The sequence below is a fragment of the Mobula birostris genome, chromosome 28, assembly GCF_030028105.1.
Source record: "Mobula birostris isolate sMobBir1 chromosome 28, sMobBir1.hap1, whole genome shotgun sequence".
Lineage (NCBI taxonomy): Eukaryota > Metazoa > Chordata > Chondrichthyes > Myliobatiformes > Myliobatidae > Mobula > Mobula birostris.
Window position 1 is genome coordinate 29,901,487 of NC_092397.1, and position 26,209 is coordinate 29,927,695.

Here is a 26,209-nt window from a genome sequence, read left to right on the forward strand (position 1 = left end):
GCGTGAAGAAACATGATAACATGTAACCAATTTCATACCATATATCAAGGAATTTAACAGTAATTATTTTTAACTACAACATATCTATAAGAAATTAAATGAAATCAACAAGAAGAAATTTTAGAATGGCATGTGCTTTTCAAACACTGAAGTTATTAAAGTTGGGCTTAAAATAAAACACCGGGGGAAATACCTTGTGTAACCATCAGAACAAAGAGCAAAGCAATAATAACAGGGGAAGTAAAACATATCCATTTAAACCTCAGTTCCAAACTTTATTCCAAAAGGGAGGGATTCTGTAAAACGTCATTAGCTAAACCCACATAATATTTAATAGTCTTGGATAACAGATCCCATAGTTTAATAACATTTTTAAAACATTAAAAACCAAAAAGAATTGCAACTTGGAGTTCCCTTGTCAGATATGCTTGAAGTATCAATGCGATGAGTATTATTCACCACACCAAGCAAATACCAACATACATTAGCCTCATTTCCTTTACACACTTCGTCCTACATGCAACCTTCAGTGGAGCCTTCGACCATTCTGAGGCCAGTCATTAGCAGAATTCCAACACCAATCGCTTCTGAACAGCAGCGTGCTTTAATTACTACTGTGTGTTTAATCCATTGATGGATTATCTACCTTGGCTTGTTCACAACAGCTGTCCAGACTGCAGTCAAGTTAGAGGCAACTTAAAAACAACGTAGTCCAAAAAAATACACAACACAACACCCAGTGCTGAATTGTTTATTCCCCAGTAGGCTCAACCAAACAGATATGTCGGAGGCATTCCACGTATTCATCAACTTGATTTTCCATCTATATGCCTTTTGAAATACTCCGACTAACGTAACATTGCCTTTCTTACATGTTTATTTTTCTGTCTCCCGCTGTAAACTGTAGACCAGATCCGTGGCTACAATTCGAAAGTCTATAAAATACTCCCATCAGCGTCTCCTTACCCGAGCAGTTTCTTAATCCCCGCAGAAGGATTCTACATCTTCCGATCCTGCTCTGCTCTGACTGAGACTCCATCCAATTCAGTGACTGATTTCCTGGTGAAAGGTCATTGAGCTGAACGTGAATTCGGTTTCTCTCCTCACAGACGCTAACAGATTTGCTGAATATTTCCAGCAATTCCCGCTTTTAGTTCAGGATCAACCCTGTTTATCTGACTCTGGGATTTGAATCCAGCTGTGAAGAACTTGTAGTCGTGGCCGAGTGGTTAAGGCGATGGACTAGAAATCCATTGGGGTTTCCCTGCGCAGGTTCGAATTCTGCCGACTACGTGATTATATCGGTTTAGACGCCCTGATCCCTCCCAGGGATACAGATTGTAAGAAGCCTCTCGAAACACCGATCTGCGTTCGTCTCCTCCAAAACCAAGAAGTGTCCATGTGTTCCGCTTTTATTCAGGTGGGCTGTACGACGCAATCCATCAGCGCGTTCGGCACTGTATCCGAAATGTTGGTCGTTCCAGACTATTGAGGGACGCTGTTGATCCAGTGACCTTCGCTGTACGTTTTCAGCGCTCTGTGCTGTTCCTAATACGTTCATTTATATAAAAAAATCCACATATAGAAAACAGAACACTACCACGACCTGTCTTGCTTACATTCATGTTGGCATAAACTTAATATATTGTACATGGACGATCAAACCAACAGAAACTCTTTCAGTGCACCAATGTATTTCATGTTTAAATTTGTTATCGCCACTTGAACCAGATGGATCAATTCACTGAACTTCACTCACACCAACACTGACTGTTTCCACAACTCACTTTCAAACTCGACATGTCATGCTATCGAGATTTTTGTATTGTTGTTATTATTATTTTCTCAGCTCAAGCGAGCCTGAAGCACGCTCATTCCTCAATAACTACGGACTTCAAACCATTCTACTGGTGTATAGTATAGTGGTTTTGAGCAGATTTACAGAAATATTGCTTTGCTGGCCTAACTGTTTAATGCTATTGCATAGTGACTTTGAGATGATAGTTGTTGATATTACCATTGGGACAATATATACCCTGTTCATGCTCGATCGTCTTTCAATTCAGCATAGTTCTGGTGCTTTTCACTTGTTAATTGTTGTACATTGTGTGTTTGCAATGTCTATATCGATTATGTACGTTGTTATTGATTTTAATCCAGTAATATGATATATGCAGACGGTTATTATGGATTGTCCTATAACGGATCAGTCATAAAATAATAGTACGACCCTGACCCTGATCTAGAGCAGGTTTGTATTTATAGTAAGCTATGGTGTCTTTTCTGAGTTTGCCTTTTAAAGCAAGATTTTGGTGAAAGGTGTTTGTCAATTGACTGTCCCTGTGTAAGTAATCAGATTGAGTTAAACTGCTGCTCCATCCTGTGTGTTGGATTGTTTCTGGTGTCTCGTCATTTTCTGCATTTATCGACTTTAATTTGTTGGGCTTTTATTATGTGTTAATAAGATTTTTTTCTGTTAACCAGCTGGCCCTGTTGTCACAGTGGCGGGGGCTTTGGGAGCAAGGGTGGACCCAAATGCAAGACACATCCTGTGAGGTTAATTAAATTTAGTTTATTGTTTGATACCAGGAGAGCAAGGCAGGAGCAGGAATAGCGAACTGGACAAGGACGGAGGACTACGACTAGGCTGGGACCAAGGGTCTGGACTAGGACTCGGAATCGGCTCCCAGAACTAGAGGAGACATGAAGAGGCTCGGGTATGGACTCCGAGCCCGAGATTGGGCAAGGACCCAATACCTGGGTCTTGCCTCGGGCTCGGACCCCAGAACCAGGCATGGACATGACATGGGCTAGGGAGAGGAGGAACATGGCAACACAGAGCCTCGGTCTCGGTAGAGCAGGTACATGGAACCATGGACACGTGCACAGAACACAGTCGGCACCCCTCCTTGGGTGCAGGACATAGGGCCGGAACTTGCACATAGAACAGAAAATCGGGACCCCTCCTTGGGGACAGGACAGAGGGCCGGGACTCATGACCCGCCGCAGGGCAATGGCAAAATGGCCTGACTTACCCACGGAGACGAGGACAGGACAGGACAAGACAGGATTCCCCACGGGGCAACGGCAAGACGGCCGGACTTACCCCACGGAGGCGAGGAAAGGACAAGACAAGACCAATACGAATGAACACCAGACTGTACCTATCTGCTCCGGTGATGGAATTAGACCGAAGTGCAGGCAGGGGTTGCAGACGAGGGCTAGAGGCGAGACGGGCAGAGAAGAGATTCAGACAAGGGGGTAGGACAGGAATCATAGGCCGCCAGGGCCAGGTCTAGACTCAGAACTGGAAGCCGCCAGGGAAAGGACTTGACATGGTACTTGGATGCCGCCAGGGTCAGGATGTGGACGTGGTACTTGGATGCCGCCGGAGACAGGACGTGGACGTGGTACTTGGATGCCGCCGGAGACAGGACATGGTGCTTGGAACCTTCGGTTAGTGCCGAGCTCTCGACTCGGCCCGGGAACAGTAGACAGCGGATCTTGATTCTCTCCGGCGGGTAAACTGACGGGCCCACCTTGATGAGGAAACTTTGCAGGCTCGCTTCGGCGAGGTAACTGGACAGATTTGCTCCAGTGAGGAGAGGCGAATTACCGGCACTCGCTTCGGGCGGAGACAAGGCTTGCTCCGGCCAGATGACATTGTCACGCCGTGACTTTGCAGGCGCACCTGCGCCGAACGGTTGAAAGCCGGAGACTATAATCTACCGGTTCAGCCGAGCGTTAATTGCTTCTAATCACCAAAGTCGAGGGACACGGGAAAACAGGGAATCAACAGATTGTAACATAAACAAGGTAAATTTAAAGGGACCCCGATCCGGACCATGACACCTGTATTGCCACAGGGAACCACTCTGTTTCTGGGAAGAGGTGAACTCCATGCCAAGTTTCCTTCTTCGCACCTTGTCTGCTCAGATCATGGGAATGTTTTCCACGGAATGTTGCTGTTCCATTGGTTAGCTTTATATTATTATTATTTTACGTTTTTGTGTTTTCACAGTCTGTTATGTTTTCTGCATTGATTGCGCGTCTTTCATTGATTTTTTTCATTTATTATATTTTGTTTCTTTGCACTGTGAATCCTCTCGAGAAAATACATCTAATGATAGCATATCTGTGCTTTGATAATGAATTTACTTAGAACTCTGAAGTGTTCTGCGCTGCTACACAGGACCCGGACCCTCGGTGCCCTCTAGTGGCCGTTGGCTGGTACTGCCTCACGGATCTCACTGCGACTCTCCGGGTCGTTCTGTGAACCCAGGAGCCGGGGCGTTTCGCTTCTTGTTCATATCAACGTGCAAGTTAAATAAAGCAACGACTTGCTGCTCCACTGCGAAGTTCACGGGTCGGTCACATTTGTAGAAAGGCAAATAAATTTAATGTTTCAGTTGGAGACAGGTCTGGGACAGGAGAAAATAAGGTAGTTTTCAGTTTTAGACAAGGTGGGCGAACGTGATCAGGCAAAAGAAAAGCCGCGGATCTGGTGAGACCAACTGAGTGACTGTGACTGTTATCATCGGACTTTTGTTTCTGTGTTATATGAACAACACAACTGTGGGGAATGTCCAGCACGGCAGTCTATGGTAATGCAAGGAGGAGACAAAAACGGGGTCAAAGACCAGGTGGGCGGCGATCGAAGATGGGTATTCGTTGCACAAGAATCAGAGTAACGCACACAAAACACGAGAGGATATCAGCAGGTCAGTCTGTACCTATGGAGAGAAATAAGAAATCGAAGTGTCAGGCCCTGTTTGGGACTCTGAATGTTGTGAGGGAGGAGGTGAATGGACAGACGCAGCATTCTTCCGTTTCAATAACTGCCAGAAGGGGAATCAGTGGGGGTGTGTAGTCGTGGCCGAATTGTTTGGCGATGCACCCGGAATTCATTGGGATTTCCTCGCGCAGCTTCGAGTCCTGATAACGGTATATATCCAACATTTTGTGTTTGATATTGTCCGTGACTCTCTGATGCAAACCAGTCATGTAGATTGTGGAAAAATCGGGTCCAGCCCAGCAGCGATTGTTGGTCACGTTCTACAACACAGAATTGAACCATTTATTCCTACTTTCCACAAAACTTGTCTCTGCGGCGCATCGGCGATCGCGTCCGGCTGTTAACCGACAGGCTGGCGGCCAATGATCCGGCAGATTTGTTTCTGTTGTGTTTCATTGGCAGCTGGGAAACGCTGCGCTGAAGGGAAGCCGGGGCTCCCTACTGCGGCCGCGATGGGAATTTAAACTGTTATATTTTAGACACATGTACCGAGATACAGAGAAAACCTTGTTCATACTGTCCCTGGAGATGAAATCATTACACAGTGCATTGAGATCGCACAAGGTAAAGCAACAACAGAGTGCAGAATAAAGTGTAACAGCGACAGAGAAAGCACAGTGCAGGTAAATAAGGTGCAGCACCATAACGAGGTGGATTGTGAGGTCAAACGTACACCTTATCGTACTAAGAAACGATTCAGTAGACAGAACAGCGGGACTGAAACTATCCATGAGACTGCGATACGTTCTTTCAGGCTTTTGTTCTTTCTGCCCGATGGAAGAGGGGAAAGGAGAGAATATCCGGGATGCGGGGTGTCTTTTGTCAGGAATCTGTCTGTTCGATTTGACCAGAAAGTGCATTTCCTGGAGCGGAGTGCTAGGAACTAACGGACTTGCCAGGACTAATGTGTTTTTCTTTTAATTTGGCGTCCTCGATCATTCAGTCGGAGTCAGTTCCTTTCATCCCGGTTGAAGGACGAAAATTCAATCTCTGGTCTACGACAGTGAATGACAATTAATATAACGCTGAGAATCATAGCAATATGCCCATGAATTAGTGTGAGTTGTCCCCTTGGTCCCCGGAGTTCCATGTACATAGTGTTCTGAAAGAGGTTATTTTAGTCTAAAATTGTAGATTTTTAAATGGCCGAGAATCGAACTCGGGTCTGCTGGTTGGAAAGCAGCCATACTCACCACTGTACCGCAATCGCCTCATGATCGAGTGGCGATTCGGGTAGTGAACCGTCTCCTTTACTATCAGACTCTTTAACCCGATCATCAGTTTCCGATCTGCTTTCTGGAGGATCATTCCTCACTCTGTTGCAGTACCTGTTCCGACCAGTGGGGATCGCATCATTCCGACAGACCGGAGAAACAAAACACTCTGGATTCGGACTGCAGGGAGAATCAGCTCTTGAGAGAATCGGAGCTCGAAATGGTTCCCCGCCTCACGCATCAGGGAAAGGGAAAACAAACCCTGATTATAAATGTTTCAAATAATTCAAAGAACACGCAGTTAGACGTTAATCGGAGTCCTTCCTTTGGCCAGTCTTTGAACGCATCGACTGAATTGCTAAAGAATCCTGAGACCCCTCCAGTCACACAGTGAGAGGGGAGGGGTGAAAGGCGCCAGATCCACTCTCAACAAACAGACATCAAAGTGACTCTGAGCTCTCCTGTACCCTGACATCCGTATGATCGCCCTGATCAAGGGTCTCAGACAGAAGCGTTGACGATTTACTCTTTTCCATTGATGCTGCCTAGTCTGCTGAGTTGCTGCAGCATTTTGTGTGTATCACCTTGAGTTTCAGTATCTGCAGATCTTCTCTAGTTTGTAATCCGTTTGACAGATTCCATAACCTCGCTTATTCCTCATTACTGTGGCGGTTAATCTCGCCTGCTGTCAACCGTGAGATTAGAATTCCATTCCCCGACGTGGAGACCGTTTTCCTGTTGGAAATGAAAACTAGAAATACAAGAGAACTTTTTTGGATAAATTCATTTGTTGAAGTGGTCATAGAGAATATGAAACAACCCAGTCGGCAGATAGTCCTGGACTGGAGAGTTTACCGAGAACGTTGTGTTCAGCATCTTTTCCCAAGTGTTCCCTCATCGAGTCTGTAATTGTGCACCGTTCGGCGTGACACTCGGTGACCGAATCCGTCACTTTGAAACATTAAACACGGTCTGTTGCTATGAGATATAAACTCCTGCAATTTCCAGCACTCATGCCGATTGCTCAGTGTGTCTGAGTGACTGTAGAAGCCACTGAGAAGAACAGCTGAAACACTTTAGAAAGAACGATGCCAAGTGGGAAATGTGTTTATTGCCCGGTTTAAATCCACCCTGTCCCTTTCCCAACCTCGGACCCGCTGTGTAGACGCTCCGAAAGTGAACTAAGGGAAGGAATGGCGATGTTTCACTCTATGACGTCATTCAGACATGAGAGCATGCGCAGCGTCGTTCCGCCCCTTGACCTGATTGACAGCGGACAGCAGAACACGTCCCCGGGAGCGGTTTTACAGCAGCCGGGAATGGAGAGCTCCTGGGCCCGGGAGTTGGGCGCTACCAGTGTCCTCCTTCCGGCAGTAGCGCATCCCTCCGGGAGCGGCTCTGCAGATAGGCTCGGAGATCGGCACTGACTCCGGAGATGACGGCTGGGAGAAAGAGGCGGAGTGTAACAGCGACTGTGCTCGGAATGCGGAGTGTGTGGGTAGGGAGAGGCTGTTCCCGGGCCGGGGTAGGTAGGCTGGTGAAGGCGGGGTGGGAAGGAGCTGCCGGGGACGTGCATTGCTGCTGCTTCTCCCCATGTCTGTCTCGGTACCATATCCGAAGCGGACGTTGGTGACCATCGTTTTCCATATTGATCTATCCTTCGTTCATTGGATGACTTCCATTTCCTCGATGTGTAAACAGCTGGCTAGGCCTTTGATGTCCATAAGCCGAGGTCTTCCTCTAGGTTTACTCCCCTCAATCTTTCCAGACAGCATGACATTTTCTAGCTCATCTTTCTGCATGTGTCCAAAGAACCATACAAACTACAGCACAGAAACAGGCCCTTTGGCCCTCCTTGGCTGTGCCGAACCATTTTCTGCCTAGTCCCACTGACCTGCACACGGACCATATCCCTCCATACACCTCCTATCCATGTATCTGTCCAATTTATTCTTAAATGTTAAAAAAGAACCCGCATTTACCACCTCGTCTGGCGGCTCATTCCATACTCCCACTACTCTCTGTGTGAAGAAGCCCCTCCTAATGTTCCCTTTAAACTTCCCCCCCCCTCACCCTTAACCCATGTCCTTTGTTTTTTGTTGTCCCCTTGCCTCAGTGGAAAAAGCCTGCTTGCATTCACTCTATCTATACCCATCATAATTTTATATACCTCTATCAAATCTCCCCTCATTCTTCTACGCTCCAGGGAATAAAGCCCCAACCTACTCAACATTTCTCTGTAACTGAGTTTCTCAAGTCCCGGCAACATCCTTGTAAACCTTCTCTGCACTCTTTCAACCTTATTTATATCCTTCATGTAATTTGGTGACCAAAACTGAACACAATACTCCAGATTCGGCCTCACCAATGCCTTATACAACCTCATCATAACATTCCAGCTCTTATACTCAATACTTCGATTAATAAAGGCCAATGTACCAAAAACTCTTTACGACCCTATCTACCTGTGACGACACTTTTAGGGAATTTTGTATCTGTATTCCCAGATCCCTCTGTTCCACTGCACTCAGTGCCTTACCATTAACCCTGTATGTTCTACCTTGGTTTGGCCTTCCAACGTGCAATACCTCGCACTTGTCAGTATTAAACTCCATCTGCCATTTTTCAGCCCATTTTCCCAGCTGGTCCAAGTTCCTCTGCAAGCTCTGAAAACCTCCCTGACTGTCTACTACACCTCCACTCTTTGTATCATCAGCAAACTTGCTGATCCAATTTACCACATTATCATCCAGATCATTGATATAGATGACAAATAACAATGGAGCCAGCACTGATCCCTGTGGCACACCACTAGTCACAGGCCTCCACTCAGAGAAGCAATTCTCTACCACCACTCTCTGGCTTCTTCCATCGAGCCAATGTCTAATCCAATTTACCACCTCTCCGCGTATACCTAGCAACTGAATTTTCCTAACTAACCTCCCATGCGGGACCTTGTCAAAGGCCTTACTGAAGTCCATGTACACAATATCCGCTGCCTTCCTTTCATCCATTTTCCTGGTAACCTCCCCGAAAAACTCCAACAGATTGGTCAAACATGACCTACCACGCACAAAGCCATGTTGACTCTCCCTAATAAGCCCCTGTCTATCCAAATGCTTGTAGATTCTGTCTCTTAGTACTCCCTCCAATAACTTACCTACTACTGACGTTAAACTCACCGGCCTATAATTTCCCGGATTACTTTTCGATCCTTTCTTAAACAACGGAACAACATGAGCCACTCTCCAATCCTCCGGCACTTCACCCGTAGACAGCGACATTTTAAATATTTCTGCCAGGGCCCCCACAATTTCAACACTAGTCTCCTGCAAGGTCTGAGGGAACACTCTGTCAGGTCCCAGGGATTTATCCACTTTAATTTTCCTCAAGACAGCAAGGACCTCCTCCTTTTCAATCTGTACAGTTTCCATAGTCTCACTACTTGATTCCCTCAATTCCATAGACTTCATGCCAGCTTCCTTAGTAAATACAGACGCAAAAAACCTATTTAAGATCTCCCCCATTTCCTTTGGTTCCGCACAAAGCCGACTACTCTGATCTTCAAGACCAATTTTATCCCTTACAATCCTTTTGCTCTTAATATACTTTTAAAAACTCTTTGGATTATCCTTCACTTTGACTGCCAAGGCAACCTCATGTCTTATTTTAGCCCTCCTGATTTCTTAAGTATTTTCTTGCACTTGTACTCCTCAAGCATCTGATTTACCTCCTGTTTCCTATACATTTCATACAACTCCCTCTTTATCAGAGTTGCAATATCCCTTGAGAACCAATTTGCCTTTAATCCTAGGAATCTGAGTTGCCTTTCTCTTATTGTAGGTATGAGTGATCAAACTGCTTGGGCTCTTCTGAGAACTTCTTCATTTGATGTGTGTGTGTGTGTGGTCCATGATATTATTAACATTCTCCTGTAGAACCATAATTCAGCTGCTTCTAATCTTTTCCATTTCTGGGGAAATGGTCCAGCATTCACTTCCATAAGTCAGGATAGAATAAATGTAGTACTGCAGTATTCTGTTTTTAGTATACGTGCTCATCTTTCTGTCTGTTAATATGGTCTTCATTTTTTTGGAAAGCTTATTTCGTCATTGCTATTCTGTGTTTGATAACTGTGTCGCACCTGCCATTACTTGTTAGTAGACTGCCAAGATATCTGAATGTGTTGACTTGTTTGATGTTTGTATTTCTGTGTATTTCTCACATTGTGGGATGTTTGTCTTGAGATGACTGTGCTTTCTGTCTTCCTGGTGTTGATTGAGAGGCCTCTGCGATTAATTTCTGCTGCCACTGCAGTGAATAGTTCTTGAAGTTTTGTTTGAGTCAGCTATTATTACAATGTCATCATCCCCATACAAGGAGGGAATCCTTGTTTAGTCACAGTCTTTTCGTCTTTGTTTTTGCAGGACACGGAGCCGGACAGGTTTACAAAGAGCGGCTGTTGCAGGATCCCGGAGAGAAGTGTGAGGGACCCAGTTTGTACTGGGACTCTTTAGCTCCGGCTGAGCGGTGAGCCCCACGGGAGAGGTGAGATTAAATGTGAGCTGTGCCCATCTGCCTGCACCACGGTCAGTTCAATTCGCAGATCTGTGGCGGGGTGAGTCCGCCCCTCTCGGTGTGCAGCTGCCTCATCTGCTCGGTAGAAGCTGAGAACTGCAGCCCTACGGCGGTCTCTCACTCTGGCAATGGCTGCACTGACCACTTCACACAACCATCTGCCTTTAACCTCTCCTTCGCTGACCCAGTTCCCTCCTGCTTCCCACAGACAAACAGTTCTATCAACTCTGCCCTTCCCTGCTCAGGGCAATGTTTGATCAACAGACCCGTTTTTTTCACTTAAAAAAATAAATAAATAAATAAATAGAAGTGAGGTCTTTAAGGCATATTTCTCCTGCATGTACTGTGGAAAAGGACATGAATGGCAGGGAGCTCAGGACAGTTGTCTTCAGGGAAGAGCATCTCACAGTAGATCAAGTGCTGTTGTTGTTTACATAGAAACACCACCAACCATTCGCTCCACTATCCTGTACAGAACATGTACTTAACTTAGAAATTCCCTATTTTTCTATTTTTTCAAAGCGCAATATACCTGTTCAGGAGTCTCCTACAAACCCTATTGCTTCCGCCTCCACAACTATCACCGGCAGCACTCACCGCTCCTTGCCAAAACAAAAAACTTACCCCTGACATCTCCTCTGTACCTTCTTCCAAGCACCTTAAAACTGTGGCCTCTCGTGCTAGCCATTTCAGCCCTGGGAAAAAGCCTCTGACTATCTACATATCCAATGCCTCTCATCTTATACACCTCTATCAGGTCATTTCTCAGCCTCTATTGTCCCAAGGAGAAAAGACCAAGTTCACTCATAAGACATGCTCCCCAATCAAGGCAACATCCTTGTAAATCTCCCTTTTTATAGTGTCTATGTCCTTCATGTAGTGAGGTGACCAGAACTGAGCACAGTACTGCAAATGGGATCTGACCAGGACCCTATATAGCTGTAACATTACCTCCGGTCATATAACTACCCACCTGGACACAGGGTGAAAGGTCATCGAACAATAATAATACAAAGAGGATACAGACAGTCGTTTTTCAGATGGTTAGGAAGTTAAAAGAAATGCAAGAGTAAACCTCGGCCGACGGCAATCGAAGGTGGTGGTGGTAGGGTACAACAACAGCGGAGGAACTTAGTAAGCTTTTTGCGTCTGCCATTTCATGTTGAGGATACCAGCAGTATGTTAGAAATTCTGGATGTCACCTGGACCGGATGAAATACACCGCAGGTTTATGAAAGAAATGGGTGACGATATCACGGAAGCGTTAATGGTGATTATTCAGGAATGACTGGATTCTGGAATGGTTCAGACGACAGGAAAATTGCAAAAGTAATTTTAAGTTTACAAAAGACAGGATATTATGGACCGGTTGGCATGGATTTTACGTTGGGAAAATGCTGTAGTCCATTTGTAAGGATGTGCTTTCAGGCGTTTGATAAAATAGTCTGGCCAACATGGTTTTCTTAAAGAGAAATCTGGCCACACATCTGTTGGATTTCTTTGGAGAACTAGCAGACGAGATAGAGAACGGAGAGTCAGTGGATGTTCTTTACTTGGATTTTCAAAAGGCTTTTGTCAAGTGACGAAAAAAGGTTGCTAAACAAAATTAGAGCTCATGGTATTGCAGGAAAGATACGAGAATTGAAAATATATTGGCGATGGGTTGGAGGTAAAATCTGGGAATTAATATGGCATTTTCAGCCATTTGTTGCTAACTAGGTGTGTTCTAGAGGGGTCTCTGCCTTGTACCTTATCTGTCAATGATCTGGATGATGAAATTGATGGCTTTGCATGTGATAGAAAATTAGATGGATTGGCTGGTAATATTGATGAGGCAGGAAGTCTGCAGAAGGTCTTGGAGAATGGGCAACTAAGAGGAAGATGGGAAACAGAGTATGATAATGTATGGTCTGGCACATTGATAGCAGAAATAAAAGTATGGACTATTTCCCAAATGGGGAGCAAATTCAGAAATCAGACATGCAAATGTGCTGGGGAGTTCTCGTGCAGGATTCCTTAAAGGATAAGTTGTAGGTTGATCTGTTGGTAAGGAAGGCAAATACAATTTTAGCATTCATTCTGCCAGGACTAGCATCTAAAAGTGAGGATATAATGAAGATGAATTGTGAGACATTGATCAGATTCAGTTGGAGCATTGTAGACAATTGTGGGTCCATTTCTGATAAAGGATGCGCTGGCATTGGAGTGGGTCCAGGGGAGTCTCACGAGAATGATCCCGGAATGAAACGGTGAAGATACAAGGAGCATTTGACGGCTCTGAGCCTCTACTCATTGGAATTCAGATAAAGGAGGGAGGATCTCATGGAAACCGATCAAATATTGAGCGGCCTGGATAGAGTGGATGTGGAGAGGATGTCAGTTCATATTCTCTGACCCTCAGCGTTGATGTTGAGCCCAATCGACCCGGGACATGGTGATGGGATCCCATGAAAAATGTCGTTCTGCCTCACTAGCTGTGTGGTAGCAGTTGTCATGGCCGAGTGATTAGGCGATCCACCAGAAGTTCATTGAGGTTTCACTGTGCGAGAGGCCGGTCCTCTCAGAGTAATCCGTGTCCACGTAATTTCAAATATCTTCATTCCTTCTATCAAAGTGATAATTGTGCCGCCGTCTCGTGATAAAACTATGGAATAAGGAAATTAAAACACTTTATTGTATTGCGCTTCAAGGGTCTTGTTATGAATTCAGGGCGTTCATTGGAAATTCTATCGGGTGAGTCACTCTGGACATTCGAGAGATCATCTGCCGCCAACATGGACTGAACTGCTTTCCTGTTGAGCCGCACATCCTCACAATTCCAAATCTCAGGGTTCACTGAGTGTGTGAAGAAATTAGATTGTTCTGGAGAGTATCGGCGATCAATGCCTAAGGTGTCCTGACTGGACAAATCTAGTGTCCCTTTGCCGCACCCACTCGGTCATTTAAGGTATTCTTCCTCAGGTCGGGTCCCCTGACTGCCGGCAAGCGAGCGGGGTTGTCTGAATCTCCCTTTCTCAAAGGGCGATAGAGGCAGATTCTATTAATGAGTAATGATTCAACTATTCAAAACATATTTATTTTCAGATTTGCCTTCATCCAGGCAGCCACAAAACAAACTGGAATAACCCAATTAAAACAAAAACACTAATAACTACTGCGCAGAGAAAGCAACAGAAAGAAAAAAAAACGTCATGCAAACAAGAGAAGCAAGCTAACAGCATCTCGAAACAGACTGGGTAACGGATCTGCTCCCGGAGCATCCGGAGTAGGCCGAAATCCTCGGACCCCAGTTTTCACATCAGCAGGACAGTAAAGCACAGCAGCCTGACCTGCTGCGATCCTTTTGATTCTGTTATTTATTCAATTACATATACGGGATGCGAGTTAACGACACTTCTGGATACAATAAATTAACCCACCTAGGTGTGAGTCAACACATCGTAAAGTTCAAAATACCCAATAACAGTGTCCTCCGGTAATCTCGGCTGCAGCTCAGCTGGTGTCCAGTGTTCGAACCATTGATGTCTATCCCAATGAACAACCCAGAGGCAAAGAGAGAGCGCGCGGAAGAGACACAGTGGAAGAGTAACTGAATGTGTAACAGCAGGGCCACTGAAACCGGACTCATTAAATAACGTAAAACACATTCACTGCTGACATGTCGTGAACGAGGCCTCCGGAAGGGTCGGAGCACAGAGACAATAACAGGACGGGACAGGAGGTAACAAGCACTGAATGACAGACAGAGTCACGGGCAGAGAGACACGCGAGGAAATAAATCATCAAACAGCAGCTCGCAAGGGGAAAGATATGACGTCAGCAAAGAATCGACAAATAAAAATGAAGGAAAAGAATGGGAAACGTCCACAACGGAGCAGCTCAGCACCACGTTCAGCCAACAGCAGAGTGGCGCAGCGGGAGCGCGCTGGGCCCATGGTCGTCCAGTGGGTAGAAACCAGCTCCGACTTGTCAAGTTTACCACGGATTTGGTAATTGAAACCTTTGGACACTCTGTAAACTAACTGGAGCGTTGAATGCATGGGATGTTCGCAAGGATTTTTCCTGAGATGGAGAGTTCCGGTATAAACCGAGGCTGGATAGACTGCGGGCGTTTCCATGGAGCACTGGAGATGACGGAGATCTTTGAAGATCATATCAGATTAACGGGGCCGTTCAGAATAGTAGGAAACTGTCCTGATGTGTGTAAACCGAGAAAGCATGAGAGGAAGAACTTCATGCAGATGGCGGCTGGAAACTGGAACCGATGTCGGAGTGGCTAGTGGAGGCACGTATACCAACAATATTAGAGAATTGACTGGACAAGCACCTGAATCATCAAGGCACGGAAGGCAATAGCTGATAAGTGAGATTTTTTATTCTGGTGAGATTGGTTCTTGACTCTTAGCATCGACGTGGCGGGCCGAAAGGCCTGTTTCAGGGTTGAATGATTCTGATTCTATATTACATTTGTTAATCGCATTAAAGGGTTTAATTTAATCGTGCATTTGGAGAGAGGGATCGCTCAAGTTATAAATAGACAGAGTGGCGAGTAGATTGAGAACACTGAACACATCATCCGACATGTTTTGGTGTGTCCTAGTTTGTTGTGAGAATCTGGTTTATAGTGACAGCAGGAAGCTGCACTGGTCGGTCCATCGGGAAAATGTGAAAGACAGGAAATCCACCCTTGATCCACTGGATAGCCCAGTGTGAATAATAATTTTACACTCTCTTCTTCGATTTAAATAATTTGGGGAATTCGTACCCGGGTTGGCAGGTTCGGCCCATTCGGACTGTAGAAGTCCGCACGGATCGGGTTCTATGAGACGTTTACATCTGATAGTTTCGATGAAAGAATATTAAAAGTCGATTAACTACGATCATCGGAAATGGAACCTGCGTCAATTGCCTGGAAGACAGATATGTTCACCATTATATCACCATCGTTCGATCATTCTGCAGGAGACTCGTGTCCTGAACTGTCTCCAGTGGTTTATGACTGTGGCTCGCACTGCTTTCTGAATCTGGTCACTCTGATGCAGTTCCTGTTATGTCAAGTTGTGGTCGCCATCCTCGCACAGACCGGAGGTAAGTGAGTAAAATCCCTTCATAATTCGAAGAGCTGCACATCGTTTCCTGCCCGTTGCATTACAAAACCGGAATAATATATATTCCGATACCACCACCAATTCCTCGTTAGTATAGTGGTTACTATCCCCGCCTGTCACGCGGGAGACCGGGGTTCAATTCCCCGACGGGGAGATACAAGTTTTACTGCATTCTTCAAGCTGAATACTGTCTTAAAAAGACAAATGAAAGAGGACAAAGTATTCGGTGTTGAAGCGATTTGGACATTGGGGTGGTGAAATAACTCGGGCTCTTGTGAGCTGATCCGCCTCTTCAGGTCAGTGAAAGCCGAATCAGCCTCGGAACCCCAACAAAAAGGTCTGGTAGGCGAGGTAAATCGGTAAGGAGCACCGCCACTCGACTGTAATCCTTAATAAAACGGCGATAACAGTTTGCAAACCACCAAAACGGCTGAAGTTGATTGCGAGTCGTGGGTCTCGGCCATTCTTCCAACGCCCGGATCTTATCAGGAGCTGCCCTCACCTGCCCGCTCTCGATGATGTAGCTCAGGAGATGACCAAAGGGACGTGGAACTCAATTTCTTGACCTCCACAAATAACTTGCTCTCCCACAGTCTCTGGAGGACTAGACGGACAAGGTGAACATGTTTCTGGGGGCTGCTAGAAAATATGAAGATGTCATCTAGGGAGACTAACACGAAGCGCTTAATGAAGTTCCGCAGCACATCACTGATTAGGGCTTGAAAAACGGCGGGGCATTGGTGTGGCCAAATGCCGTGACCAAGTATTCGATGTGGCCCAGATGTCTACTAAAGGCCGTCTTCTACTCGGCTCCCTCCCTCATCCTGACTTGATGGTAGGTGCTAGAAGGTCCAACTTCGAGAAGATGGTGGCTCCCTGAAATGGTTGAAATGTCGAGTTAATCAGGGGTAGTGGGTACTTACTTTTAACTTTTATATTGTTCAGAACTCAGTAATCAATACAGGCACGAACCGGCCCATCCTTCTCTACAAAGAAGAAACCGGCGCCTACCAGCGAGGATAAAGGTCGTATAATTCCCTCCGCGAGGGACGCACTAATGGATTTCTCCATGGACTCTCTCTCCGGTCGGGATAAGTTATAAAGACGACTGGTAGGTAATGAGGCCCCGGCCAGCAGAAAGATAGCGCAATCATACGGGCAGTGCAGGGGCAGGGAAAGAGCCCGTTGTTTGCTGAATACCTGTCCCAGGTTATGCTATTCTGCGGGGACTCCGGACAAGTCGAGTGGTTCCAGTACAGGCGGGGTGTGTTGTAATTAGCGGAACTGGGAATGATTGAAAATCAGACGAGGGGATTAAGGCCCATTTAAGGAGGTAATAGCAAGATGGGGAATAGCCAGACGGGACTATGGCAATGGGTTAAACTTCAACTGCCACTTTTCAGCCATATTTTGCATCTTATCGATGTCCCGATTAAAACTCTGACAGCCCTCCACACTATCCAAATGTCCCCAACATTTGTTTCATCAGCAAATTTAGTAACGTATCCCTCCAATTTCTCATCCAAGTCAGTTATAAAAATCACGATGAGAAGGGGTCCCTGAAAAGAACTCTGAGGCAGATCGCTGGTCACTGATATCCAATCTGAATATGACCCGTCTACAACAATTTTTTGCTATCAGTGGGCACGCCAATTCTGGGTCAACAAAGCAATGTCTCCTTGCATCCTACGTCTGCTTGCTTTCTTAGTTAGCCTTGCATGGAGTACCTTATCAAATGCCTTGCTGAAATCCATACAATCGCCAAGGTCGTTTTGCATAGTGAATAGTACCTGTGCTGTCTCCTCTGGTTCCGCACACACTTTTCCACTGTCACGCTTCATTGCTCCTATTTTCTCACATCTTATCCTCTCGTCCTTCACAGACCTGTCGATTGCCTTAGGGTCTTCCTTAAACTGCTCGCCAAGGCCTTTTCATGGCTCCTTCTGGCTCTCCTAATTTCATTTCTCAAGCTCCTTCCTGCTAGCCTTATCATTTTTTTATATATCTCTATCAATACCTAGTTTTTTGAACATTTCATAAGCCTTTGTTTTCTTGACTATATTTTCATCATGTGTCCACCATGGTTCCTGTACCGTAGCATCTCTTCTCTGCCTCATTGGCACCTATCTATGCAGAAAGCCACGCAAATATCCCCTAAACATTTTCCACATTTCTGCCATGCATTCTCCTGAGAACTCTGTTCCTTCCAAGTCTCTGCCTGATAGCTTCATATTTCCCTCTTACTCCAGTTAAATGCTTTTGTTACTTGTCTGTTCCTATTCCTCTCCAATGCTACGGTAAAGGAGATAAAATTGTAATCACTGCCTCAAAAATGCACTGCCACTGTCATGGTCCGGATCGGCGTCCCTTTAAAATTACTTTGTTTATGTTACGATCCGGACCGTTGACTCGCTGTTTCCCTTTGGTTCCCTGTTTTCCCGTATCCGTCGGGCTTGGTGATTGGAGGCAATTTACTCTCGGCTGAACCGGCAGTTTATAGTCTCCGGCTTTCAGCCGTTCGGCGCGACAGCGTTTGCAACGTCAGCAAAGGGACTGCGAGCCCATGTCATCTGGCCGGAGCAAGCTTAGTCTCCTCCCAGAGCAAGTGCCAGCAAGCCGCCTTCCCTTGTCGGTACGGGTCAGTCAAAGTTAACCCGCTGTGGTGAGTCATGAGCTCGCCGCGGCTTGGAGCGGACTTGAGCCCCGTTATAGTTCTGTCCATTGTTGTGTGGTCTCTGTATCCATGTCGTACGTCTAAAAGCAATCCCGGCCTTGTACCAAGGAATACTGGGTCAGTGTGTCAAGAAGGGCCCCCGACTCCGTCATGTGTCTGCGGAGGATTCCCAGCTCAGTGTTTTATGTCCTGTGTCTCAGTCTGTCCCGTGAATAAGAAAGAATTCCCGGCCCTGGCGGCTCCAGGTCCCCGAGTCCTGGCCATGGCAGCTCCAAGTCCCCGAGTCCTGGCCCTGGCGGTCCGTGATTCCGACTCCGAGCCCAGACCCTTATTCCCAGCCTTGTCTCAGGCCTGAGTCCTTGTCCAGTGCACTATTCCTGCTTCTGCTTTGCACCGAGCAATAAACTTAATATAAGTTAACCTCACATGATGTGTTTGAGTCTTGCAGTTTGGTCCACCATTGCTCCCAGCACAGCCCACTGACACCTGACCAGGTTCATTTACCAACAGCAGATCAAGTGCAGCCACTCCTCTTGTAGGCTTATCTATATATTGTGACAGGTAACCTTCCTGAACACACTTAAACTCTACCCCATCTTAACACCTAGCACCAGGGATATGCCAATCAATATTGGGCAATTTAAAATCTCCCACCACGTCAACCATTATTTGTTACACCTTTCCAGAATTTGTCTCCCTATCTGCTCCTCGATGTCCCTGTTACTATTGGATGATCTATATATTTAAAAAAAACACTCAGTAGAGTTATTAACCCCTTCCTGTTCCTATTGTCCACCCACGGAGACTCAGTAGACAAGCCCTCCATCACTTCCTCCTTTTCTGAGCCGTGATGCTGTCTCTGATCAGCAGTGCCTCGATCAGATCTCTTTTGCCTCCCTGCCTGTTCTTTCTGAAACATCTGAAGCCTGGCAGTCTGAGAACTTAAGACAATAAGACCATGAGATATAAAATCGTAAGCATTGCTATTCGGTACATCGAGTCTGCTCTGCCATTCAATCATTGGCTGATCCAATTCTTCCGGTCATCCCCACTCCCCTGCTTTCACCCTATACCCTTTGATGCCCTGGCTAATCAAGAGCTTATCTATATCTGCCTTGAATACACCCACTGACTTGTCATCCACAGCCGCTAGTGGCAACAAATTCCACAGACGTACCACCCTCTGACTAAAGGAATCTCAGTTCTTAAAGGACGTCCTTCAATCCCGAAGTCGTGCCCTCTTGCCCTAGAATCGACTATTATGGAAAATTGGAAAACAACTTTGCCATATCTAATGTCTTCAGACCTGTTAACATTCAAAATGTTTCTATAAGATCCCACGCACCCCCTCCCCCTCTTCTGAACGCTGGGGAATACAGTTCAAACGCTTCCAGACGTTGCTCATACGGTAACCCTTTCATTCCTGGAATCATTTTCGTGAATCTTCTCTGAACCCTCTCCAATGTCAGTATATTATTTCTCAAATAAGGAGCACAAAACTGCACATAATACCCCAAGTCTGGTCTCACGAGCACCTTATAGATCCTCACCATCACATCCCTGCTCTTATATTCCATACCTCTGGAAATGAATGGCAACATTGCATTCGCATTCTTCACAACCGATTTAACCTGGAGGTTAACCTTTAGGTCATTTAGCACAAGGAATCCCAAGTCCCTTTGCATCTCTGCATTTTGAATTCTCTACCCATCTAAATAATAGTCTGCCCGTTTATTTCTTCAAGTGCATGACCATACACTTTCCAACATTTTCCTTCATTTGCCACGATTTTGTCCATTCCCCTAAACTATCCAAGTCTCTCTGGAGGCTCTCTGTTTCCTCAACGTTACCCGTTCCTCCACCTCTTTTTGTATCATCGGCAAATTTAGCCACAAATCCATTTATTCCATAGTATAAATCATTGAATTACGTCGTAAAAAGCAGTGGTCCCATCACCGACCCCGGTGAAATTCCAATGGTAACCGACAGCGAACCAGAATTGGATCCCTTTATTCTCACTCTGTTTTATGCCGACCAGCCAATGCTACGCCCAATCAAGTAACTTCCCTATAGTTCCATGGGCTCTTAGCTTGCTAAGCGCTTCATGTGCGGCACCTTATCAAAGGCCTTTTGGAAACCCAAGTACACCACGTCTACTAAATCCCCGTTGTCCACCCTGCTTTTAATTTCTTCAACGGATTGCAGTACGTTTGTCAGTCAGGATGTCCCTTTCAGGAAACCATACTGGCTTTGTCCTACCTTGTGATGTCGATCCAGGTATTCCATAAACTCATTCCTAACAATTGATTCCAACAGCTTCCCAAGCACTGATGTCAGGATAACAGGTCTATAGATTCCTTCCTGATGACTCTCTGCCTTTTTAAATAGCGGAGTAACATTTGCAATTGTTCAGTCATCTCATACAATGCCAGAATCTATCGATTCTTGTATGATCATCGTTAATGCCTCTGCAATCTCTCCAGCTACTTCCTTCAGAACCCGAGGGTGCATTTGATCAGGTCCAGGAGATTCATCCACCCTCAGACATTAAATCTCCTGAGCACCTTTCTCTGTCGTAATTTTCACAGCAAAACTTCACTTCACTGACACTCTTGAATGTCCGGTACACTTCCACTGTGAAGACTTATGCAAAATAAGCATTCAGTTTCTCTGCCATCTCTGCATCTGTCATTGCAGTATCCCCAGCGTCATTTCGTATTCGTCCTATATTTACCCTCGACTCTCTTTTACCCTTTATATTCCTAAAAATTGCTTTTAGTATCTTCCTTTTTATTCGTCACCAGCTGCCTCGCGTTATTCCTTTTCCTTCCGAATGACCTTCTTAGTTTCCCTTAGCAAGTTTTCAAAGGCTCCCAATCCTGTACCTTCACGTCAGCTCTGGCTTCCTTGTATGCTCTCCTTGCTTTTACTTTGGCTTTGATTTCACTTGTCAGCCACGGTAGTGTCCGTCTTCCAACTCAAAATTCCTTCTTATTTGGAATATATCACTTCAAGCAGCATTGCTGCCCCTGAGCCATACAAGTCTCTAATGGACACAACATCATAGCTCCAAGTACTGATGCACGAGTTAAGCTCACTAGATTTGTTCAAGATACTCCTTGCATTAAAATAGACACATCTCGAAACATCAGTCTCAGCGCATCCCTTCTCTATCACCTACCTATCTTCTCTCTCACACAGCTTACAAGCTTTCTGTTCCAATGTGTGCAACGATTGGAAAGCGGACCTAACAGCAGGACACGGACACGTAAGTAGCATTACCGGAAGTGTGTTTTTTATTAATAGTTGCCAGGACAAAATAGAAGAGTGGATTTGATGCTTACATGGACACGGAGCTGGGACTCGGAACCTGTTCAGGGAGCTGCGACAAGAAACTTGAACACGGAGCCATGACTTAAAAACTTGGACACGGAACCGGGACTTGGAGTCGGATTTGGACACGGAGCCTGGACGTGGACTGGAACACGGAGCCTGGACGTGGACTGGAACACGGAGCCTGGACGTGGACTGGAACACGGAGCCTGGACTTGGACTTGGACGTGGACTGGAACACGGAGCCTGGACTTGGACTTGGACGTGGACTGGAACACGGAGCCTGGACTTGGACTTGGACGTGGACTGGAACACGGAGCCTGGACTTGGACTTGGACGTGGACTGGAACACGGAGCCTGGACTTGGACTTGGACGTGGACTGGAACACGGAGCCTGGACTTGGACTTGGACAACGAAGAGATAGAATACCCAGCTCGGAGTAGCCGCAAATGGCTGGACCTCCTCAGCTAGATACGAGAAGCCGAAACTAAACAACAACAGACGGTTCTAGTCTAGGCACGGAGTAGGTTATGAAGCGGCAAACGGCCGGCAATCACTCAGCTGGACACGAAGAGAGAGAATTCCCCACTTGGAGCAATGGCAAACGGCTGGACCCACCCGGCTGGAAACGATTCGGCAAAACCAAACGATGACTGTCCATTTGTATCTGGGTTCGTTAGCAAATCTCGGAGGAACGTGAAAACAACAGTATTCGCATCTTGATTTTTCATTTCCTATTCCTTTCAATGTCATTGGTTTCTCCATACCAGACCATGATGTATCCAGTCAGGATATTCTCCACTATACACCTACAGAAGTTTGTCTAAGTTTTAAACAAAGTAAATCTGCTGAAACTGGGGAATATTGGCTGTAAATGCCGGTAAATCGTTCCAGGATGCCAGCAAATTCTGCTCCTCAAAACTTCCACACTCAATGAATTCCAGTCAATATTGGGGAAATTATAGTCACACACTACTCTGTTGCTATTACATCTTTCCAATAGCCTGCATACATTTCTGTTACAGTTTTTCCTGCTGGAATTTTAAAAATAGTTGGAAATGGAAACACACAGCATCTCAAGATGCCACTTTATCAATTCTCCGTTACCTCCTGAAAGATGCCCACAGGGAGGGAGGGGGTTGACAGAGCCCATGAATTGCAGTCCATTATTAGGCTTGTACGGGCATCTGTCCTTGAAGTGCTGGGATAGTACTAGAGTTTAACGGTGGAGTGCTGGGTGTGTACATGTTCGTGTGCTCACTGCACAGTGCTGAGAGCTTTATTGGTCTGTATCGTGGAAGTGAATGTCCAGATATTGTGAAGTTCTTTGTCCCTGTAGCCCACTACTGACTGTTCTTGGACAGTTTCTTGTGCAGGGCATTTTTATTCCAGAGAATCAGCCTGGCCTTCCTCACCATGCTGAGCTGCAGCAGTCTGTTCCTGCAAACATTTCTGGTTTCCACTTGTCCGGCTCCCTGCTGCGCAGTGCTGGAGCTAAAGCGGGCAGTGTCCATGCAGTCCAGAGCTAGTTTGTGCAGGTCAGAGTTTTTGCAGGTGACCGGTGTACACAACGGGATGTGTATGGTCTGCGTTCTGCTGTGAATTTACAGTGCAATCTGGGGTTGTTCATGTCTATATCTGTAGAACCAATGGGCTGGTGCTTGAAATCTGTGTCACCAAAAAGCAGTGCTGGGGTTGTTGTGATGTCTGTTCTTCTATTCTGCCCTGCTCTTGATCAATAGTAGTATATTTTCATAAATCTCTGTCCTTGTATTAGAGTCGTGTACTGCCCCGTACTCTCACTGACCGGTGTTGTGCTCTGGCAGCTCAGTGTGCTTGGAATGCAGTGCCAGTGTTTTTACAGAGTGCCTCATTATTACAGAAAGAAATACCTTGTACACCCAGGTAATTTGGATGTTTCCTGGAAGCAAGACTGAGTGTTTCAGATCATTATTGGACACAGGATCATTGGGGGATGCCCTAGAACATTCAACCCATCAATTCTATACTATAGAGCATCAAATCTATAGTTCAGCATTCCCACTGTCCCATTCCCAAATCTATTCCCACAGCTCAGCGGGTTATTTCCCTGGAAGGACCTGTCCAGTTCCAATATGAACAATTTAATTGGCTATTCCCATCATCCCTGCAGGCAGTGTGTCCCAGATGAGAACCACAGTCAGTGTAAAATAACAATTTCATTACATGTTCCTTTGATGCTTTGTCCATTGTTCAATGATTTGAGAAGAATTTACAGTGAGCAGAGCAGCACAGGAACAGTCCCCTCAGCTCACTGTGTGTGTTGACCATGGTGTCAGTTCGATCTGTATGTTTGCCCGCATGTGGTCAGTGTCCTCCAGTGGGTTAATTCCCCCAAAGTATATGCCCACCTTAATACACTTTGAGAGACCCAACAACACCTCCTCCTTAGGATCAACACGTCTGAGAATATCACCATACCCGCTTCCCGATCTCGCTTTCCTCCAGGTTCTTCTCCTGAGTGAACATCGATGAATGCAGAGTATTCATTTTGTACTCCGCAGTACAAAAATCAAAATAATACGGATCATCCATTTAACAAACCGATCTCAGTTTTGGAGGGCACCACAGATCCGACAACGTCACACAACCTGTTTTTTTTTTTTTGTCTCTGTCTCTGTCTCTGTCTCTGTCTCGTCCACTTTCAGTCATCCTGCATCTATTGTTCTTCCAAATTCGAGTACTGTTTTTATTATTTTACCGGTCTTCCCATTCTGTTGCACGATAACACATTTCTTTCCAATTATCTTTTGACCTTTGTCAAATTTAAGATGTGTATAAAAGACTACTGCATCAGAAACACCAAACACAAAATGCTAGAGGAACTCAGCAGAATTCTTGTGTGTTCCCTTGGATTTCCAGTATCTGCAGATTTTCTCGTGTTTCTACATCAGCAACGTGGTCAATTGATCGTTTCCATCCCGACATTTTTCTCTATTGCATCTTTATTGACGAGGATGAAGCTGAATGACTCAGTGACAGATCAAAATGGGAAACTACAGAAAAAGAAGGTAGGATTAGGACAGCGGACTATCTTCGTCGAATACTGAATAAATAGACAACAAAATGAAATCCCTAAATGTAGCTGCTCCGTGACAAGATTCAGTCCTTGTAATTAAAGGGACCGGCCTATTTCCACCAGAGACACTACTGTGTAATGCCACAGAATTTTCATGTAAACATCATACGTACATCAGAGACAATGGTGTTGAATCAAATTGTTTGTTCAAGTAACTGTAACTGAGAAAGTTAGTGAGGAGTATAACTGTATCTGTGGGGACTGAGCCTCTGTATAAATCAGGGTTGATGTGAAATATCAGCTCAGTGTCTGCCGGAGCTGTGAATTCAGGCGCAACAGTAACCACAGATTCTCATGAAATGGTGTATCCAGTCATCTGGCGGATACGAAACATTTACTATCCTATTATTTCAGCCTTTGGAATACCTGGTAAGTCGCAGAGGCAGCTGCTGTTGGTGGGAAATAATGTTTATTCCTTGTGCTGTGATTGTTCCTTTCACTGCCACATTCCAGTCCCAGTATTCCACATTTCAGGTTTGGAATGGAAACACCGGGAATATGGATTGTGGGATCAGGATCTAAAATAAACGGCTACAGGAATTGAGGGATTCTGCCAACATCTGTGGAACTGAGTGGGTCAGGCAGCGGTCTACCAACGGTTTGGGATCAATAATGGGATGTTCGTGTTTCTGTATTTTTGGTCTTGTAGCAGCTGCACCGCATTTGCAAATATTGTGTTGAAGCAGCCCGCGGACATTCTACCAATTGATTGTCCGGATTTGTATATGAGCGATTGACAGAGTTAGGTGCGGTGCTCGATCCATCGACTGGCAGTAACGCGTTAGAAAATGTCAGGAGTTCCATGACGTTTCACGAGCCTGTTGTGGATTTTTAATAACTGTGCGCAATATAACTGAATGTAAAGCAGTTGATGGACAACACAATAAACACGAAACCCCAAGCAGCTTGTACAGAAGGAGAAAGCAGTTAACACACGTGTCTGGGGTCTATCCGAGGACAGTTCTGTGGAGAAATGTTTTAACTGTTTTACCACATATTCTGTTTTAGCCGAATTAGCGTTTCCAGCTTTTCCTGTTTTTGTTTCGTCCGTCGGCAGTTCTGTCGCTGACAGTGATCGCCATGACTGTCGAATGGAGGAATCCCGCCATCAGCGTCCGAACGAGACGCCGAAGGCACCGGTAGAAAATGTTCCATCCAGTATTGACTCTGAGGAGGTAGTTACTCATTTTTAGCTTTCCGCTGGCATTTCACATTTCGGTCACAGTAAGTAATCCGCATTCAAGTTATTTTACTATGTAAACTCCTTCCTTGTCTCCGCCAGATCTGTGCCCTCCCTCGACCCTCCCATGCTAAATCTAACAATTAAGTGGCAATATCACAGGATCTCCTGAACCTGCTGCACTGGCTTCTAATCAGTATTTTCTCAA

General features: G+C 45.6%; 1 long non-coding RNA gene and 1 other non-coding gene across 2 annotated transcripts in view; both read left to right on the top strand.

Moving 5' to 3' along the window:
* The window catches only part of LOC140189110 (uncharacterized), a 592,538-nt gene that overhangs the window by 385,265 nt on the left and 181,064 nt on the right, over window positions 1–26,209 (top strand). The window lies entirely within an intron of this gene.
* trnad-guc (transfer RNA aspartic acid (anticodon GUC)) lies at window positions 15,778–15,849 on the top strand. Its single transcript has one exon. It is a non-coding gene; the product is annotated as a tRNA-Asp (tRNA).